The 22,210-nt window shown below is 42.7% G+C and overlaps 1 protein-coding gene across 1 annotated transcript in view; it reads right to left on the minus strand.

Annotated features, from left to right (window-relative positions):
• Nucleotides 1-9,767, minus strand: part of LOC133352640 (muscarinic acetylcholine receptor M3-like) — an 83,734-nt gene extending 73,967 nt beyond the window's left edge. Inside the window, exon 1 of the mRNA XM_061568409.1 lies at nucleotides 9,585-9,767. The gene's annotated coding sequence lies outside the window, so the exon portion shown is untranslated. The remainder of the gene's footprint in view (nucleotides 1-9,584) is intronic.
• Between the last annotated feature and the right edge of the window lie 12,443 nt (nucleotides 9,768-22,210).

Consider the following 22,210-nt stretch of genomic DNA (forward strand, 5'->3'; position numbering starts at 1 on the left):
GCGGTCACGTCCAAAGGACATGCTGGTTGCAAGTTTCGATAAATCGTCTTACCAAGTAGTTTTGCCCGTGGGAGGAAAATAGCATGCCCCGTCGCAATGCGTTCACCGTTTGTTGCAGAAGTTCACAGTTCAAATCCGGCAGGACGCCCTGGTTATTGTCGCGGGTGTATCAACCATGAAATATACAAGACGTCTGCTTCGCAGTGCACGTCAAAGATCCCCCGACGCAATTTAAAACGAATCGGCCATTGTCTGCTGGCATCATGGTCGAAGGTTTGTCAAATTCGCTAAATATTACCCACAAATCACTCAGTTAGGATTACGCAGAGCAACATCGCCCCCGAGTCGTGAAATTATAAGAATGGTGTGAATGACATTTTTTTTCATTCTTTAACAGTAATCATTATGTAATAATAGTTATTATTTAATAATATAACAATTATTATTAATTATTCAAGCTTTGTACAGATTCGTTAGAAACCTGTCACTCAAACTATGCAATCCCACAAGGCCGTTGAGCTGATGGGTTGTTTTGGAAATATTTTTTTTTATTACGTGGAGAGACAGGAATATGCTTATATCGTTTGACATTAATATTTTCCACAATCACACTTTTGATTATTTTGTGTTATGTATCTTCCTACCGGCACTGTGCCGCTTTTTGTGTCTCTCGTTTTGCGTAACGTATTCTTGGTCCACACAAAACCCCACCTCGAGATTACAGGCACATTGGCGTTGGTGGAAATGATGGCGAGCCACCGAAAATTGGCAGCATCAGTAAGCACCGTGGGTGAGCTGAATGAAGAGGGAACGCCTCTTATCCAGCACGTTGGAGGCAAGGGAGTCCGTGGATCGTGTTGCTCTCTGAGACTTCAAAACCCCGCTGGGCTGCAAGTCGACCAAGGAGGTGACCGATGCAACAAGCGGATTGTGAGCCGATCTTTTCTGCGTGTCATCTCCTCCCATTGTTATGTTGTTGTGTCACTTGACACCATTGACGCGTTGAGAATGAGCTGTTCCATCCTAAACGATTTCCCAGGTTAAATATTGCAGCTAAGAAATAAAAATTGCGTGCTCGTTTTTTTCAGGTGCTTAAAATTCTGCGTTTCTTCCACATGCAACAACACACCGTTTATGGAATTGGCCAAACATCACAATTGCGTGACTCCTCTCCTTAAAAGGGGGTCTTGAGACTCGGCGAGGCATTCCTGAATAAACAAATAGTCACCGTTGCATTATTTACCAATAGGCAATGGTTAATACGAAAAAAAATGCTTAAATTTTTTTATGAACCTTAAAAAGAATAATTCCGTGTCGCTGATGCAAGCAGCGTGAAATGCTCATGAAAGTGGGAACTGCTTGTGCCCCTTGTCCTTGCATCTCTCATTCTCGTCTGTGGAGAAATGAGCCCACTCGTTTTTCTTTTTTTTAACTCCACCAGACGCTACCTCCGGGCGAGCAATATGGAAATCGTAAAGTAACTCTTAAATGACAAAGCACTCGTTAAAATTAAAAGTGAGCGATTAACGCCGACACTTTTGTAATTCCGGATCACCTTCAGGCAAATAAACCCAGACAGTTTCAATTCGGTCTCTATGACCCGCGATTCTGCAAGCGGGTTGCACGTTAACAGACTTTTTTTTTTCAATGAGCTATTTTTGATGGCAGGATACTACTCTTTGGTGCAGCAAGGTAGTCCATGTCAGGTAGCCAGGTCATCGGTGGGACCATTGGCCATTTGTCGATAAAAAAATGTCTGTGGATGCTGTGCAATGGAGCGGTAGCGTCGCAGTTAGCGCGCTGCACTGCAAGCCCAGCGACCTGTGTTGGATTCCCGCACACAGCCAAGATCAATGACGATTATCTGAACCGGTCCTGGGCCTCCCCAAGGTCGAATCAGCCTCAAATGAGTACCTGGTGTAGTGTGTATACATCGCCAATTCTCGTGTGTCTCTCCGGCCATCACAGGTGCTACTCGCTAACAAGCACTTGCCCCAGCAGTCTGTTAAGGCTGTACGGGGGATCTTTGTCTGTGCTCTGGTGTAGTGTGCATTAAGTGACAGAATCCACCGTCTTTCAAGAGCACAGTAGGCTGGATCACTCGGCCTTTATCAACGAATGCTGGCTTCTCCAAGCCACTGCCATCTCTAAAGTAGGCATCCACTTAGCAGTTGCACACGAGGTGATTTCGTCGCTCCATCTCCACGAGATACGTCCGCTCAGACACGATCCATTCCTTGGTTGCCAGTCCGTCACGGTGATCTACCATCGGCAATCATCCCTGCCAGTGCCACGACGTGCCCAGGTGAAGTTCATTTTTATTCACAGTTTGAGTCACAGGATGTCTTTCGACCTCCGTACGTTCTCCATTCCACGTGTTCCCCTTTCTGTCTCCCAAAGCAAATTTCGAGGATGCCTTTAGGAGAGACTAAAACGCTTCAGAGCAAATGACCTCAATTTGGTAATGCCCAATGCCAATTGTGTTGGCCCTCCGCAAAACGCAGATCTAAAACATCATTCCACATTCGTCTGATGTAACGACGACGCGCCTTCAAAATGTGACCTTTTTTCCAGTATCAAAGTATGAAAAGGGTATAACCTATTCTTATTTTTTCATCACGTGCCTTGTAAGCGTACGTGGGCATTGATCATTCTGCGTGCGTGTGTGAACTTCGTAAAACGGGAGGGCACTTTTTTCACGCGAAACCAGCCACGCCACCGTCTCAAATGCCATGCCTGACCTTAATATGTGCTCTCAAACAGGGCCATCTCGAGCAATCTTAAAACTTCATGGGAGATCGTATGTATGTATGTATGCGTGGATTCTGAAGGAGAAAAACAGACACGGATTGCAAGTCTTGAAGAATTTCTGGACCAATACATCAACGGTGAAATAAAAAAATCACATTTTCTTTACTCACTTAAGTCAATCCATGCAAGCAGCGACACTAAAATTATTTAAGTTTTGTGTCTTTCTATGCATATTTACATAGTTCCTGTATACAAGGTAGACAGTGTGAGGCTGTGGGCTATGCACTTTGTTGTATTGCCAAGATACCAGCCGCTGAATCATAGCGGGACCTGTAAAAATCAACACATAGCAGTTTGCTAAAAACGTACCGCAGCTATAATTTCTACATTAAGCCTGATTCAAGGCAGAATTGCACAAATTTACTGCGGAACCATTATTACAAACATTAAACTAAAGCAAGGCACGTTTCTCCGTGGCAAAAGTAATCCCACTGGTTACAGATTCATTATGATTAACTCCATGCGATTCACATGGTTTCCAAATAAAAGCGTGGTACCGTGGGTCCTTGCCATAGCAGTCCTTGGCATGCGGTGTTCGTCCACACATCGGCACACTTGGACGGTGCAAAAATTCATCTCATTCCAGACAACATGCCATGCCTGCCATTGCACTGATTTCACACACACACACACACACAAAAAACGGCCGCATTGTGTCTGTTTTAAAGAGATAAAGTTCCCCCTTTTTTGTGTTTGCGCGCTATTTTCAAGTCACGCATCCCTCATACACGCCGCCTGTCCAGGCTCACGACCACTCAAATGCGCGCCGTGGGTTTATAGCCGCTGAAATCCCCCTGTAGTCTGTGCACCAGGATAAGAGGGTTGTAAAAATGAAATATTTGCAAGCTCGGTCCGAGCGCGTGCCGGTGCTACATTCGCCGACGAGCCGGCTACGACTGTGACACACACACACAGCATCCGTGCCAGAACCGCTCGAGAGCGTCGTTGACTGGCGCGAGTCGATATCCATGTGCTCGAGGCTCTATATAGACACACAGGCGCAAGTGCGCACGTCATTGTGATGCAAATATAAACACGTGCACTTTATAATGCGCACAGCCCTTTGTCAGGTCACCGCTGGATGCTCGATCATGTGGTGACTGTAAGGTCAAACCAACCCCCCCCCCCCCCCACCATGACCGACTCAGCATGGGGAGGCCGTCATCCAGCAGTGGATAAACAGACTCTGCCTTCTCGACAGACCTGTTCTCCACCTGAAGACGGCTTCTTGCGTTGTGGCCGAAACGTCGTGAGAATTATTTTATCTTTTTTATTTTTATTATTTTATTATTTTCCTTCTACGTGACTTTACCGAAAGAACCAAGAAGATGAATCCCTGCAGTCACGAAAGCTTTAAATCGAAATTTAAACACACAGCTTTCAATAATTCTATACATATTATAATGGCCTATGAACAAATCAACTAGATGCAATCAATGTCATCAGATCTCAATAGTAGGATTGAGCCTGATTTGACGAGTATTTGGTTGGGTGACTGCAGCGCATGAAATAGGTGTTGTAGGATTGCTACGGAATTACATTGCCATCAATATCAATTGTTGTACTGTACTACGCCCCAACGTATATGCTCCCGACCTTCAACCAAAGGCGCACTGATCAACTTGGTGAAGTATGATCAAGTAACCTCCATGACCCGCACGCCATGGCGAGGCACTCATCCAAGGGTTGTTCAAGCATATTTTGAAATCTATTTGAATGCAAAAATGTTTATTATTTAAAGCAAAAAAGGAAAAAAATTATGTACTCACTCCACTGTTAACAAATGCACATTAATGCAATGTATACATACACAAACATACGCAAGCACATATAGCATATATGTGTGTGTATACACTCGCTGTGTATGCACACGTATATATATAATAAACGTGTACATATAAACATTGTGCATCTGTGAGCATGTATGACTTCGATAAAATGCCCAGGGGTGGCTTGGCTGGAGCTATGTCAATCCAAGCAGAATGCACACAGCACATCGGACGCGTGAAAAATTAATGAGCTCCTCCCGAAAGGATGCCTAAGTATTCACGGAGATGGGAAGAAAAAAATCAACCAATGGACCCTGAAAAAGGGAAAACTTCATTCTTTAGAATTCATATTGGAATCACGAACGCCTCCCTTCAACATTGCATACGTCTCTACCCGTCACAAATGTGTTGTGTGTGTGCGTGTGTATGTGTGCGGAGCAGTGGCAGTGGGAACCCGGTGACCTCGGTTTGATTCCTGCCCATGGTTTAACGTCGGTGGCGAGTAATATCAGCACCGTTCCTGGGCCTCCCCTTGGTTGATTCGGCCTTAAATGGATGTATGAACATTAGGGCATGGTCTTGATCCCACCATCCCCTCGTGAGCAGTGCGGCCATAGTAGACGCTTGCAAACAGTTCGTTGTAAAATGTCCTGTGTCATCTTCTGACATCAGTCAGAAACGCATGACTTTGACGTACGTCTTGCTTTGAATTGAACCTGTGCAAAATTTCACGTGATTTTTTTTTTTTACTCACACGGACTCCTTAAGTCACACATTTACCGATTCCCGAAATGCTAAGTATAAAAAATATTTGTGTTAGTATATATATATTTAATTCCTTGAATTAAAAACAATCTGCAACAACTGCACAAATTTGACCACAATAATTAGTAACATGGATCACCCGAAAGTGGCTATCAACCAAAATTCCACTGATTCATTTTAGGATAATACAAACTGTGGTGGCATGCATTGTCCACAATGGGCTTTGTCGGGCCTTACAAATGTGGACAAAACATTTATGTTTTTTTTGTATTTACATCAACAATATTTTTTGTTTGACATTTGTCAGAAATTTTTGACAAGCAGAAATGAAGTCTTATTTATTTCTATGCTTTAAGTTTTAACCTTGGTGGGGTGGGGGGGGTTTCCACAGATTGCAGGCATTGCTGTAAATTCACGAGAGATCCTAAAGTGGCGGTAATTTTTTGTAAATTCCTTCGCGGTGCCATTCCAGTCCTCGGACATCCATCACAAACACATCACTGTGATTTTCATTACTGCTTTTGTGTTGCAACTAACCTGATTCATGGCTTTACACGGATTGAGTCCTCTTTCCCCTGCGTAAACCCCCTTTAAAAACACACACACATTCATTCAATCTCATTTCAACAAATGCAAATTATGTCCCAGTTGTTTGCGAAACATAAACACGTATATATTATTTACAGCATACATCATGCAGTTCACTTTTGAAGTAGAATAAGGCTAGATTTGTATAGTCCATTGAATTATACAGTTTAGATTGTATTATTCTGACGCACAATATTGCACAGCACAAGCAGTGTGATAACAATTTCAGAGTAAAAAAATTACGGAAAAATATTTCGTCTCATTTGCATTTTAGGTTTGGGTTTTAAACCCAATATTGTGATGTCTAAATATTGAAAGGAAGACACAATATTTAACATTTACTCGGCAGCAGGCAGTATTTACATGAATCAATATGAAGATGTCAGCCATATATTATAATAACAACGATAATTGCAGCCCTCTGTAGTAAATCCACTGCTAGATGAAGACCTCCCCAAGCTGCGTTCGTTCGGGGTTGGTTTCAGGCGTGACCTCAGGACCGATCTGCACATATCGTTCGCCACTCACGCGAACCGTGGCAAGGAATCAAACGCAGGTCACCAGGTTCATATGGCACATGGTGCGTTAAGCAATGCACTGCCACGCCTCCCAGCCATTCGCGCAAAGCGCGTGGAACCGAGTGTGTGCCTGAGTGAACCAAACCTGATTTCTCGTTTTGGAGCTAGTGCCCCCCCCCCCCTCCTCCAACTCCCCAACTTGTTTGAAAATTAAAAAAAATATTATCAGGAGGTTTTCGTATCACGTATTTTAACACGTGTATTATTCATGATAAGCCACGGTTAGATTTTTTCGTGTGAAAAGGTGTCAGCATTTCGATTTAAAGCTTTCGTGACTGCAGGGATTCATCTTCTTGGTTCTTTCGGTAAAGTCACGTGGAATGGAAATAATAAAATAATAAAAATAAAACATAATAAAATTATTCTCACGACGTTTCGACCACACCTGAGGATGGCTGCTTGCGTTGTGGCCGAAACGTCGTGATAATTATTTTATTATGTTTTATTTTATTATTTCCATTCTACGTGACTTTACCGAAAGAACCAAGAAGAAGGTGTCAGCAATTAAGAGATTATAGTTTCCTTCCCTTTTAGTTGTGTCCATTAATATTCTTTGGGCGTGTTTAACTTAGACCCGTGGTGTCACCCAAGACTCACAGTGTTCAAAATTAGCCTACGTTTTTATTACTTGCAAGTACGTCATGATTGGGTGTGGAGCACTATGAACCCAGTAACGATTCCAGGTCACGGGCTCACATCAGTAGCGACTGGTATCTGAACATTTTTGCCCCTTCTCTCTTAACAAATCTGCATTGACCAATTTGGTGAAATATGGTCAAACAACCTACCATGACCAACATGGCCTGGGAAGGCTTTTATCCAACAGTAAATTGGCAAAAGGCTGTGAATGAATATAATGATTATGACTCGTATTTCACGATCTTATATCTGTGTATCGAGACGATATTTTTTTCAAACACAAAGCGCAGCGTACCTGCCAACGTGACATAGAGTCATAAAGCGCTCATTTAAAATTCAGTCAATAAGTCTTGACATAATACGCCAAATCACTTATCGCTTTTTTATTTTTACACTGAATAGCCGCATGCGTACGCACGTGCAAGTGTGTGCGTGTGTGCGCGTGCTCGCTAGTTGGGCGAGCTCTCATTCCACGCTGGAAACAACGGCGCAATAATTCCCACCCCGAAAATAAACACGGCAATGTCACGTTTCCCCTGGTGCCCTCTTCGGGAAACAACTAAAATGATCAATGACAAAAAAAAATCTCGCGTCGTTTTTTTCCTTCTTTCGGGGCCAGCTTTTTCCGGTCACTACACCGGGCGCCAAAAACAGACTGGCAGTGATCGACGGTTGAATTCTCAATTACAGCACCCCTCCCCCTCCTCCCCTCCCTTTCATTAAACGCCTTCAAGCTGCTCAAATTAAATGTGGGCTTTTACCTGAGATTCGGTGGCCACTTAATTGCTGGACAACTGTGAACTTCAATCACGGTGCATCTACACGCAGACGCAATTCTCTCCGGCTCAGCCTTTCAGGAATGGATTCCGAACGTTTGTTTTGAAGGTGAACTGATCACATCAATCCCGACGGTGTATATGTGAATTGAATAGCGATGCGTTCGTCAGTCACCATCGTGAAAGAGACATCTTATCTCTGTCAATGGGCTCTTATAACATTCGTTCACCATTGTTTCCCCCCTTATATCGCACACAATAAAAAATATAGGTGTCTTCCCCGGCCTCTGTGTATTAGCAGCGGCAAGAGCAAAGCAATTGCCAAGCTGCACCTTTACCTTTGTTTTAAATATACCGGATCGTGAATTGTTTAGGCTGCTCGTGGAAGCCTTCATCCAGCAGTGGACCGACCATGGCCGATGGTGATGAGCACAGTATACACTGGCAACGAATTAGCAAGACCAACAAAAATAGCTGTTTGTTAATCCCTCTGGAAAGGCTTGGAAACCGACAGTGTGCTGCCGGGATATTTTTGGCTCTTATTTTTTTGCGCAAAAAGGGGAGGATCATCAGTAAGGGTTAAGACGTGTCACTTGGCTACACGTCTCATACAATTAACAAAACGAACAATTAAATATATAAAAGTAATTGGATTTTGTGTTGTTGTTGTACCTAATTGGTTGTATACCACGCAAATGATATCCTCTGCTCAGGTTCATGTGTAGACTACCCCGCAGTGGTAAATCTGCGTCTTTGGCTGTAGTAACTAATTGAAGCGGGAAATCTGGTCTCGTGCTAAGTTGACTGAAATGGAAAATTAGTCATGAGCGCTGTCAGCTAATTCACAAGGGTCTGACACGTACATTTTTTAAAGATCATTATTATTTTAAAAGCAACGAAAGCCAGATCATAATTGTGACTGCTGAGCATTCTACAAGCCTGTTTGTAAGTACGCATTAAATAGATCCTGTTGAATATTTAAATGCATTGCTGTAATGCTACATTATTTTGACACTGAGAACAGTGGATTGTCATGCTGTTTTGGTGCATGATATAATTGTATGTTCTCTTTTGGGTGAGAAACTAAACATTGCAAATACGTGTTTTGTAGCGTCACGCTTCGTTGACCATTCGCTAACTGCGGTAATTAATTTTGAACGATCAAATTAATTTTGTAGCAGGCACACACCAACATGCATTCGTGTTTAAACCACTACGAAATGAGCATGAAACAAAATAATAAATACATCATAGTAACGGTGTGGTACACACTTAGCCAAGAACACAGTTCACATAGCTGTACTGATAATATATCGTAATTCCATTAAGTAATTCGTTCTACTAAAACTGATTGATGTGGCTGATGAGGAAGATAAGGTGCAGTTCTCTAAATCACACACTTACTTCTCTTTGACCACTACTCCCCAAAAATTATTGGTAAAAAAAAAACCCCACAAAGCATGATATCTGGCGGAGCAGTCTTAACAGCTTACACAAATGCACACCCACAAAGTAAATACGATTTTTTTTAAAAATTACATACATTTTTTGCTTTTGTTTAAACCGAACACAAACCCCACCGCAACACGACAAACGAGAGCCCAAGGTGACAGCTCTTACCACCGCCTCCTTCTCGTCCGTGCAAAGTCTCCTCTCACCTGATGCCGTTGACCGTGTGCGAACGCCGGCTCCTGTGGTTGTTGACGGAGTGGTGGTGGTGGCGGTGGTGGTGGTGGTGGTCAGCGCAGGCTGGTGGGACGGCCGGAGCGCAGCATCAGTGCCCATGTGGAGGCGGGAATACGCGAAGCGAGCAGAGGGGCGCTCTTGTTCCCCGCTACCCGTTGCTTTCCACGCCGTTTGGCCGATGCTCGCAGCAAAGAAGCATCGCGGCAGAGAGGGAGGGGGAGGGAGGGGGGTGGAGGGGGAGGGAGGGTTTGGGAAGCTGTGGCGTCACAAATTTATCAGACACCGGGGAAAGGTGCGTTCCCACGTGCGTGGCAGCGTTATGCTCATTGTGAATGTGTGTGTGTGTGCATATGCAAGTGTGTGCGCGTGTGCTTGTCGACCCAGCGTCAAATGAGTATCTGGTGCGACGTGTCAACATCGCCACCGGGGAGACAAAGGCGACCGGGCGTGGTGCTGGCCACCCACCCCGTCGTGTGCCGTGCATGGCATCTTGATGGGTGCTACTAGGTAACAGCACTTGCCCCAACAGTCTGTTAAGGCTATACGGGAGATCTTTGTTTTTGTGTGCGCCGCGTGCCTATTTGCATATAGGCTTGCTTCTGCATTCTGTGCTGTTTTGTTTAACCATTTTTTTGGTATTCTCTCCCGTTCAAAATATTTTCTTAATTTATTGTGCCACGTAATGTCACGAAAGCTGTCCAAATGCAGTGTACCAGTCATATCTAGAGCATGTTATCGTGAGATATGGTTCCCTTTCGGTGGTGGATAAATTGGCCGTTTAATTGAACTGAATTTCCTGTCAGTATTAATTGAATTACCACTATGTATAGCTTTGACTGGTCTGTTGGATTTTTTTCATTTTCATGCATGTGTGTACATGTGGGTACAGCAAGTTATTCTGAATATGTGTTATCAATATATAAAATCCTCTTATGTATAAAGTACGTAACAATATTTTTTGCATTTTCATTCTATGTCAATCAATTTTTTTAAATATAAATGCACATTTTATACATGTTTAAAGTTTACATGCATGTTTCTAGGGTTATACATTCACATTCATTTGTTTTCTGCAGTAGTAGTTGTCAAACGGTGCACCCTATTTGATACATCATACGCCTTTGTGTGTCTATAAATGTTTCGTTTGTAAGTATGCACGTGTTACGCATTGAAGGTGCATCTCATATTGTGTGTGCGCATTTTTTTTAAATACATGTTCACGCAAGCCTTGCCTGGTCTTGTTTTCCATTCAAATCATGTTAGGGGGATAATACGTTGCTTATTGGTTTGGTATGCAATGTAGAGCTATATGGAATTTAGATATGTTATAATTTCCCCTCTTCCATAAATTACTGCACAATCTAAGTTCATTCATGGTATGACATTTACAAAGCCTCCTAAGCACAAGGTAAATAATTAATTAAACATCTATACGACATGGTCGTGGTGCTTCAATGGTATAAATATCTCGGATTTGGATGGAGAAAAGAGCTTTGAAATATCGATTTAATTTATCGCTCGTTAAATGTTTGGCACTAAATTAGTTGCAATTAAAATTAATTAATTGAAACCTGCATTCTTAATTTATTGTGCATCTGTCGATGCAAACCCACATACACTGCAAGAGTTTGATATCAGCTTATCCAGCTGGTACATTTTAATTGTATACATTCAATCATATGTATTTTTTACAGAATATAAAATATATTAGAAATAGTCGGTTTTTCCCAGTTTATTTCTATCAGGCAATGGTACTCGGTCAAATGTCAAAGTAATAATTGTGCTGAATAAATTCGCGAGATAACTGAGAGATAATGATCTGGAAATGGTGACAAATGCCACTTTTTCCACTGACGCATCTGAGCCAAGCCAGTAGTACGGGTGCTTTTTCCACTGGCTATTTAGTCTGCTGATCCAGGACCAAACCGAGACGAGCTGGAATTTGGATCAGGGCCAAGCAGGGCCAGGGGCCACACTAATGACAGATTCATTACGTGTGATGTCAATCAGCACGTTGTCAGGAGACGGTGTCACCGCGTCATTCGCGTGAGTCTTGACTCATTCATTACCTGTGACATTAGCTGCAAGGCTCAGCTTCTGCAGTAGATGCACATGCCGGTGTCTCCCTTCCTTACACTGGGATTGCTCAGCTCGTCTCGTTTGTACGGTGGAAAATATGTAATTATCTTTGCATCAAAGTGTGTGGCCACGCCTAGGTGTTGGCAGATTTAATTGCTTAAATTATCTCATGGTACAGCATTCCTGGTTGAACCTGTAAATTAATGCGTTTACTTTATCCTTGTGTTTCTTGCACAGATCAAGGGTTAATTTCTACCCACTTTTGTAATGGAGGTATGCATAATTCTATCAGCAGTCAAGTGAATGTCTTATATAAAAAAAAATGCAATCATATTTCATCTCCATTGATTCAGGAGCATTGTTAAGCTGATGGATAAGAGTGGCGGTATAGTTAGCGCGCTGCATTATGAACCCAGCGACCCAAGTTTATTTTCCTGGCGTGCCTAACATCCGACGGCAGAGATGCTCTCACTGATCTCAGGTCCTCCTTCATCAACCCACACAAACACCGCCATGACAAATATGGAGTGGTGAGGTCTTCATCAAAGAGTCAATAAAATACTGTGAATTATGTATTTTTAAAAAGTTACACACGCAGGACTGCCCACAAATATCCATTATTGTAGAATGTAAATGTTTAATCGCTGTATGAAAATGCAATTAAAGATGTAATTTAGATTCATATCATCTCAATAAGACTAATCTGAAGATGCCAGTATTTGTAATTGTATTGACTTGTGTTTGCTTTGGGGAAATTTAAAATATTTTATTTGCCTGGCATATTTAGTTCAATCCAATATCTTTTCTTTTGCCTTCTTCTCAAATCTGTAGTCATCTGTGCATCTCTTTTGAACCACAAACCTAAAATCCAGAGAGAAAAAAAATAATTATATTGACGAGCATCTGCCGTTTTAATTATCTAACAAACATAGCGTATTTAAGCCGGCTTAAAATAATTCGCAAACATTCGCGATTGTTGCGAATTCAAAACGTTCAAAGATTGCTTTCCCATTTCAAAGTAAATAGATCAGACTTATCGCACCTCTTAGAAGACGTCCGAGTTACCCACACTTTACCCCACCACACGCGATTTGCCCATCGACTAACTATGCGTGCAACTTCATTTGCACCGCTGGGTTGGCTGACGTTGGAAGGGATTCAAGAAACTTGGCAAATTTTTCCAACTGCTACGTCGAGGGGATCAAAGAGGCGACGTCTGGATTGCAAACCCTGTGTGTGGTCACCGTGGCGGCATCCCTTAAATGCAATATTCATCAACATATTTACATCTAAAATTGTAAGGGTACAAATAAATAAACTATTTAACATAGCGTATCATCTACAGCTATGTAAATTCACTGCTGGATGAAAGCCTTCACATGTAGGTTCTGAAGGCTTGTTTAACCATTTTTACTATCCATAATATTATCTATAATAATAAAGTTTTTTGGGGGTTAGATCGCGTAAATATAAATATGTCGTGTAGTTTTACTCTCCAACACAACCGGTGTGCTGAAGCAGTAGTTAAATGACATGCTGTGTTCACGTGACAAACCTTACTCATCGGTTCTTAATTCTAGATTTGAAGCTTTCGTGACTGCAAGGATTCATATTCTCAGGATTTTTCGGTAAAGTCACGTAGGCAAAACATTAAAATTAATCAAAGTAAAATAAAATAACATACTTACTCATCGGCTGTGTCGGGTGATGGCGTGTTAACGACACATTTAAATCTAAAACGATCTAACCCAAAAATAAGTGTATCATTGTTTGACCCTATTTCACGATGTTGTTCGCTGTGGTTTTTGAGGAGAGCGGTTCTGGGACTGAAATTCGCTGTTGACTTGTTAAGCATGGCTGGGACTCAACCTCAAGTGGCCATGTCCACGAGTGCACACTGCTCTAATAATTATGCCACGACTCCACCCCCACTTCGTGCCTACACAGTTTCGTGTCTACAGTCCAATGAAATGTTATCCTACCTCACTACTTAATATTAAACAATAAAAAAACACAATTGCCTTCACAATTGAACTTTTCCCCTTTCAGCGAGATAGATATCGCCTCAAATTCTTATTTCTATTTAATCAACATCTGTATGATGGGCGATACGGCAATGCGTGCACTGTATTGCATATTGGCATATCTGGGTTATTTTTTTTATTAAAAACACACTTTTTGACCTGCACGATCAACCTCGGATATCTTGCGGGATCCTGGTTTATTATATAAAAGAATTACCAGAGGGGAAATGAAAAATGCTCCGATATAAGATGCCGGAGATATGCGTTTACAGTAAAGGTTTTAAAATGTGCACTATATATAGATTCGGTTAATGTAGTTAGCGGTTTTTGGTGACCACGCACGGATGCTGATCAAGGGCCCCACGCTTGCAGAACCCCCGCTGCCTTTGAAAGCGGCAATATTTCCCCGCTAATGTTTATTGTTTTTTTGCTTCATTGTATCCAGCAGTGCCTGTTATTGCTAGGTGGGGATTTTTTGTGGGCCCATTGCTTACTAACGATATAGAATGCCCTGCTGTTCCATGCTAATAACTATGCTTAGTTATGAATACGTGTATATATTCGTTTTACATCTAATATTTTTTTATTCATTTATCAAGCAACTGTGGATGAAGGCCCGCCCCACTCAATGTTGTTCACGGGGGGGGGGGGGGGGGGGGTTGACCATACTTCACCATGCCAGTCAGGGTGAGTTTGTGAATAGGGAGGGATGTGGGGGGCAGGGCCAGCTCAGACATCACTCGCCACCGATGTTAACCCTGACTCGGAATCAAACTTTGCACAATCACCGCTGCACCTCTACTGCCCTCGCTGCTTTAATCGAAATAGCGCTTTGATTTTTTTTTTTTGTAATTTTCTCCAATTTTATCCCAATTGTGCTATTGGCATCTTGTCACGAGACGAAGGATCCATTTGGATCGCTCGCAGAGCAGCGCAACACTTCGCGTGAGACAGAAGTGGATAACCATAGAGCCAGCTCCTGAAATACCTTCCTTCCAATGACCTCTGGGCAACACAGTAGAGGGTATCACTCCCCGAACCACTCTGCATATGAGATGTTCGTCACGTGACAGTGACACCGATATTGTAATTCTCATCCTTGAAATTTATCCCAATTAAGTGCAGTACTAAATTTATCGCGATGGGTTTCGTGTGTGTGCGCGCGTGTGTGTGTGTGCAGTCATTCGCGGACAGGCTGAGATCACCAACTCGCTCCACTTGAGAAACCCCTGTTCCATCACGGGCAGCTGCATGAATTACATCCCGCGATTTCAGCAGTGCCACCTCGGGGCTTTGACCTCTAAACCACCCAGCCACCTCTCGGAGAGATTGCTCACACACGTGCCTCTGTTTTATACAACGAGCGGAGAGAAATACAATTTTTCGCAACATGCGTGGGTCAAACGAGAGTCTATCCCCACCAGTAATTAGCACCCACCCACCTTTGCTCTGTAGACTCTCCAATATCTGCAACATCATGAGCGAAAAAAAATGTTCCCCCGCACACCCATCTGTGCATTCCTGTGTGTACAACTCCAGAGAGAGAGAGAGAGAGTGCTTGTTTCTCATCTCTCTGACCTATATCTGGGATATAGCCAAAATACGAGTAGGTGAAAGGGGTGGGTTCCTGGCAGCAACGGGTTCAAGGGGGATTTCCATTGGCATAAAAATGGCATCTGGATGGCTCGCTTTGACCGGAAGGTCACATCTGCGGAATGAAGACCTTATTGAGGCATGATTGGAAAGCACGTGTGATTGAATTGTAAGGCCAGGCTGAGTTCAAAGAATGCAGCACATATATAAATGTAATTGGTCACTAGGAGAGAGAAAAAAAGAGTGATAAAACATGAGCATGTAAAGGTGAGATGCAGAATATTTATCCTAGAGGAATCACGATAAAATACATACTTGGTTCTCGACAATGAAACCAAAAAAGAGAATGGCATGAACGGCACGTACACATTGTACATATACTCTATATATACTGTGTATGTATATAGCAGGTATCTCGAGTATTGTCTTCAAAATCCCCTCACCTACAGTGAGCACTAAGGAGCATAAATAAACTGACTTGGTGCAAGTGTAAGCCCCTAATTGTTTTGTTTTTCTAAATCTGGCCAGTCACGAAAATAAAATATGGCCATTGATGAAATGGTTAACTCCAGATCAGCATGCTAATGCACTACTTTGCTATAAATACACTCCCTCCTAAGGCGTGTCGACCATGACTTAGGCCCTTAGAGATATCGTTTGCCCGCTGCATTATGCCGATAAGGATTCTTATATTGCCCCCAGCACTCCTCCATTTTTTTACACTTTGCTTTGCTGAACTTGCCCCAGGAAAGTGATTTGAAAGTATTTATGCATCAGAGAAAATTTTAACTTTGAAATGAAAAAAACATAAAGCGTGTGTGGCATGCCATGTGCACCAATGACATCCACAATCCTCCGATAAACTTTTAGCACTGTCATCGCTGTCATTATCACTTTGCACTTTTTGAAAATATAAAACATCACCAAGTTTATGGAAAGGTATCCCCTTTCGTATTCAATGTCATGCGAAACAGTTATTATTATTTTATTTAAATTCATGACATTCATATTGCTGAATATTGTATGTGAGGAACGATGCCGTGGTGTAATGGTTGACACACAAAGAACGCCGGTTCCATCTCCCGGCGCGGTGAAACACAGGGGGACGTTACTTACATCCGCCCACCTCTAGCCACCCAGCGGAATAAATCAGTACACCACAATTATCCATAATAGAGGTTTTTTGGGGGGTTAGATCGCGTAAATATATAAATGTGTCGTTAAAACCCGCCACCACCCGACATAGCCAACTAGTAAGGGTTGTCGCGTAAACAGAACTTGGCCAATTCGTCACTAGTACAGCACGCCGGTGTGTTGGAGAGCCAAGCCACAACATTTACAATCTGAGTTTTAACGACACATTTATATATGCACGCGATCTAACTCCAAAAAATCCTCTATTATGGATGCTATTGGTCGCGAAAGCCTCCTACGTGTTAAACACACTACAGTTTACCTCCTCGACTACTCCGAGACGTTCTGTCGGGGTGGAAGAGGAGGCCAAATACATTTTACATTTATAATCATGAAACATAGAATTCATTTTACGTGGTCACTGTGACATCGGTTACAAGGCTTAATCCAGCACGTGTTAAGAAGTGGCGGACACTGAAGAGAATGTAAGAAAAGGTCGTACGTGAGTGTTTGTGGAAATAAGCTACTCTAGCGAGTCTTGAAAACCTTACATGTACTGATGTAAGACAAGACCAAACCCCGATGATGTATATCTTTGTATGTAAATCTTCTCATATCTATCATCGCAGATATGGTCTAATGACTGGCGTATTAATGCCTGTGGTATTAAGCGCAAAGGCCTGATTGAAAATCACCCATTAGGGATGGCATTAATTTAAAATTCTGTAATTAATTAATGTGGGATTATGGGAGATGAACAACGTATAGCAGACACGTGCATTATCTCGCTCCCACTGACAATTACGCTGCAACTGTGTGCATGCAAAGTGTAGTCCCGACAATATTTTTGTACAATTTCCTCGGTCGCACCATTTTCGCTTCTCTATCACAAGCATGGCCATAGTCAAATAACAATTTGCATCTGAACACTGAGGCTAATGAGCCAATCTATCACGTGATTGCAGCTCCTCCACCATCCACAATTTCCTCCTTCTTTTCCCTTGCCAATGCTTAGTACCACACACACACACAGTGACTGAAGGCATTGAACTCCTTAGTGTCCTGGACTAGATTTACAGTCGTTGGTCGACTGATTGATGTTCCGGAAAATGAGTTCGACTGAATCCGTTTCAAAATAACAGTGCTGTCAGATGATATCTTTTGGATGAGACTTCGTCATCGCAAACACTTGACATCTGTGGCTACTCTACTCGCGTGGTTTATTCAGCGAGCTGGGATTATCTACAAACAAGTTCACAAGGCTTGCGTGGTGGTGTGTGTGTGTAGGTGCACGTGTGTTTTGTCAGATGTGCACACGTCCAATAGATTGAACCGAACATTTCGTGGAGCTTAAAAATGTGCTTATTTTTTGTATTATTCATTGTGTGTGTTATTTTAGAATGGTGCAGTAAATATTTGAAGTTTTACAATCATGTTTGTTTCCATTTATTGCAAAGATGATAATAATAAAGAATGCAAAGGTGAGCTCAAGATAAATATGAGCAAAGCAAAAGTCTTGTATAACAAGTTTGCTCGTAAACAAGGACGATATTTGTTGGAGGTAAACAACTAGAAAACGCATCGAAATACGCATTGCGAGGGTAATTATTGAAGGGGAACCACAGTCAAGATAAATTAAAGAAACAGCAAAGAGCAGGCGAGGAGTGCTGTTGGCGGACTGAAGTTGACGATGAAAAGAAAAATACCAATGTGCTTGATGAAGACAATGAGTGCATATTCTTACGTCCATGCTATCAGCTCGTCAGCTACGACAGAGCTGAATCAAATTCTGCCACATGTCTCTTTCCCTGATCTGCTAAATATTATGAATGTGGGGTGGGGGGGGGTCCATATGGAGGACGTAACTTGTTCATGATTACTAATGAAGGGGCTGTTCGATGTGGAGTGACGTCACTTGCTCATGATTATTAATAATGAGGGGGCGAGCTTGTTTGACCGTCCTAGGACGGAAGCTGTAATGTTTACGAAAACAATTGAGCAGAGCATAATTGTATCTTGTGTAAATTTAATGGCAGTGAATCTTGCACGAAAGTGTGTCAAAAACTTCACTTCATGTCACTGTAGCACTGTATATAACTGACCTTCAATTTGTTCAAATGCAATGCTCTGATACTTTATTCTGTTCTGCTTTCGGTCACTGCGGTTGAAATAATTTGGAATTCGATAGAATATCTGGAAAATCACCGAGAAATGTCTCTTTTACCAGAATGTAGAAGCATAAATTAGACTTAACCTTGGTCTCAAGTGCTGAAGAAATAAATAAAGACACCAAATCCACTTTGTTGCTGCGTATAATTATTTATTCGATTCAATTTCAATAAAGAAACGTCAAACTTAAAGCGAATTTGCGTAAAAAATTGTTCTTGCCGCTCGAGTGTAGAATTCCATCCGCTCATGAATATTAATGAGGCATGCGTAGTGACGTCACACGCGTTACAGACAAACGGACATTCTTGGCCCATTATAGTAGTAATATGAAATGATTTTGTTAGCGAAGACATTATGAAGCTTACAATAGAGAAAATGGTGATTCACGCTCGGATACCGAAAACTCCCAGGGTAATTTTAAATATCAATTTATTTAACAGTAATACAAATTGGGCAGAGGAAAGTTAAGAAGACTTCAATTATTTATATGCTTATATATTTACATATTGGTTTTATCAAATAAATATAACAGCAGCATCATTTGAATTTCCCTCCACCACAGTACAATGCTGAGCAAGCTGCTAAATTCGCACCCTGGCCATTATGCAGCGTTTGTGGACAAAAGAAAGTGAACGTAGATTTGTGCTCGTTCAACCATCTCATTACGCTAATCAAATGGATCGTGGGCAAAATTCTATATCATTGCTACAGGCAATCCAAGTGCTGGTGTGGCAACGTGCGATTTGATTACATTTTATTTTCATCATTATTTTGTTTGTCGTGTTGCGGTTTTGTTTTTTCTCTCGCACGCATCGTTTCAATGTTATTGTTTCAACGTGTGCCACAATTCTTCATTATTGTTCTATTGTGTTTTCGTCTCTGTGCCGCATAATTAATGACCTGATTACAGCGGTTCCTGCGCACGGCTGTGCGATGCGTGTTGCGATATTCACGTTTTTCTGGAAAGTTATAGGTCATTAATTTCGAATATGATAAATTATTCCAAATGTCAGTGTTAAAATTGGAGTTTCGCATTAACGGTGGCAGTGATGAATTAAGCCCAAAATGTTAGCTGAGGCAGGTAATGATTTTCTGCTTTAAATTGTTTGTTGGCCGAATTCAATGTATAATTACCTGACAGTGACACCGTGAGAAATACTTAACCATTTTTCATAGAATTCTCTCAAACCTGTTAATGATACTTAATTTTTTCAAGGGACGGTTTTGGGTGGATTTCATTCAAGCCGGCTCACATGCGTGCGCTGTAAAGTGGTGGCAGGAGTCCAAGTTCACTCATCCTGCGAGCACTTGCAAGCAATCATTTCCGATTTTGCTTGTACATTATAACCCCAAGCAGCCAATAATGTACGTGTGGCAGTTAAGGAAATAATTTAATATGCCTTAAGTTAACAGTTCATACGGCAGTGTTCGATATTAAGCAGTATGTTATTTTAATGGGTTCCCGTCATTGATATCTAGCAAAAGCCACCACCTTAAAGGTGACTGTTAGAAGAAAAAAAATATGTAAAACAGGGCACAAAATTAGCCACAGTCCCCCGCCTCTTTCTCTGTTAACACGTTTAATTGAAGGCTTCGTGCGGACAGCCTTGGTAATTATTAATGCTCGCAAGAAGCCACCACAGTTGTAGACATCTCCATTCGTCAACATGCCATTACTTGTCAGTTCACACCGGTGAAGCTCAACTCAAAGCATCCATGTGCCTCCTGGGGTCAGTCTTCAAGCAACTTATCTCACATCGAGGAACCTACGGGGCGCTGATTAAGGAGCAATAAATGGTTATAGATGGGCAATGCATGAAAGTCGTTCATATTTGTGAAACAAAAATTCATTACCGAGCATTGTGTGTTCAAAGTGTTATGCTGTGCGGTGGGTCACGTGTCTCGGCATGTACATATATGCCTCGAGGTGCGTGCTGGATATGTTTGTGTATCGATGGACACTTCAATTTGCAACCCTTTGTCAATCGACTGCTGGATGAAGGCCTCCCCATGCTGTATTGCTCATGTGGCTTCTTTGACCATCCTTGACCTTGCTGGTTGACGAAGGGTGCGACTCGGGACCGGTTTAGATATTAATTACCGCTAACGAACTCAGGTCACAGGATTCATAGCGCGGCATGCTAACGACTTGCACCTATGTCTGTGTGTCACTCTTGTACGTTTGCGTACGGATTCCTTTGCGTCAGTGCATGACTATGGCAAGTGTGTTCGCATGTAAATGCGTGCAGATATGCGTTGGGGGGGAAGGGGGGGGGGGTGTGCTGCGTGTGTGCTGTGCGTACGATGTGTTTACGCGGAAACGAATGAATCAATGAAACACGGACGGCCGAGCTGTCAAGCAGGCGCGGCGGTGTCCGTGTCGCGAGGTGCAGCCGAGGATGACGGCGGCGGCGATCTGGGATTTTGCATTAAAACCGCGCGTGGCCACGTGGCGCGCACTGCCGGGGTCCCGGGCTCTGAGACGGGAGCAGAAACTCCGCCTGGATTGCAATCAGGCGGAGTCGCGGGTTTGTCGCCAGCGACTCTACCCTTGACAAACAAAAAAACATACTCCCCCAGCACGCTTGCTCCACACACACACACGCACTCGCTACACACACACACTCCCTACACACACTCCCTACACACCCTACACACACACACCCTACACACACACACACCCTACACACACACTACCTACACATACTCCCTCCACACACACACCCTCCACACACACTCCCTACACATACTCCCTCCACACACACTCCCTCTATACACAAACATACACCCTACACACACACACTCTACACACACACACTCCCTACACACACACACCCTACACACACACTCCCTACACACACACCCTACACACCCAACACACAGACACCCTACACACACTCTCCCTACACACACACTCCCTACACACACACACCCTACACACACACTCCCTACACACACACCCTACACACCCTACACACAGACACCCTACACACACTCTCCCTACACACACACTCCCTACACACACACACCCTACACACACACACTCCGCCTTCTCCCATCACCACAGCCTGTGCCCCCCAATTGTTCTGCATCTCCCCCCTCTCCACCAGCTCACACGTGTGCCATGGAAGGAGACGGCGTCGTTTCTCCCTGGGTACAGCATTATGGTTCGATAGGAATGTTTTAATAGTGTAGCGCTATCATCCCGTGGTAATTGGACGGCTTGCTTTATCTACGACCGTGACAGATGCAGGAAACGTATTACAAACGACACTACATTATTATTATATATAAAGTTTGCCGTGTTCTTTAATTTAATGTTTTCCCCAATACAATTTGTTGAAGCTTAGGCATTAACCAGCGCATTACATATCTGGTTTTTTTTCACAGCATCACCTGAACACAATTTATTTTACTGAATGCCAACTGCTGCCACACACATACCACCCTCGCATATACAAGAGAGCTGGTAACGTTGTGGATGTTTATGCATTTACCCGGTCTCCTGATTGTAATTTCAGCGAAATCACAATTCCATTGTGCTCTGTAATCTGCGAGCCCAGTTTGTGTTTGAATGCAGCTTTCTGTGCCGCCACTCG

Source organism: Lethenteron reissneri, chromosome 41 (genome assembly GCF_015708825.2).
Source record: "Lethenteron reissneri isolate LAM-NWPU_2019-01 chromosome 41, ASM1570882v1, whole genome shotgun sequence".
Classification (NCBI taxonomy): domain Eukaryota; kingdom Metazoa; phylum Chordata; class Hyperoartia; order Petromyzontiformes; family Petromyzontidae; genus Lethenteron; species Lethenteron reissneri.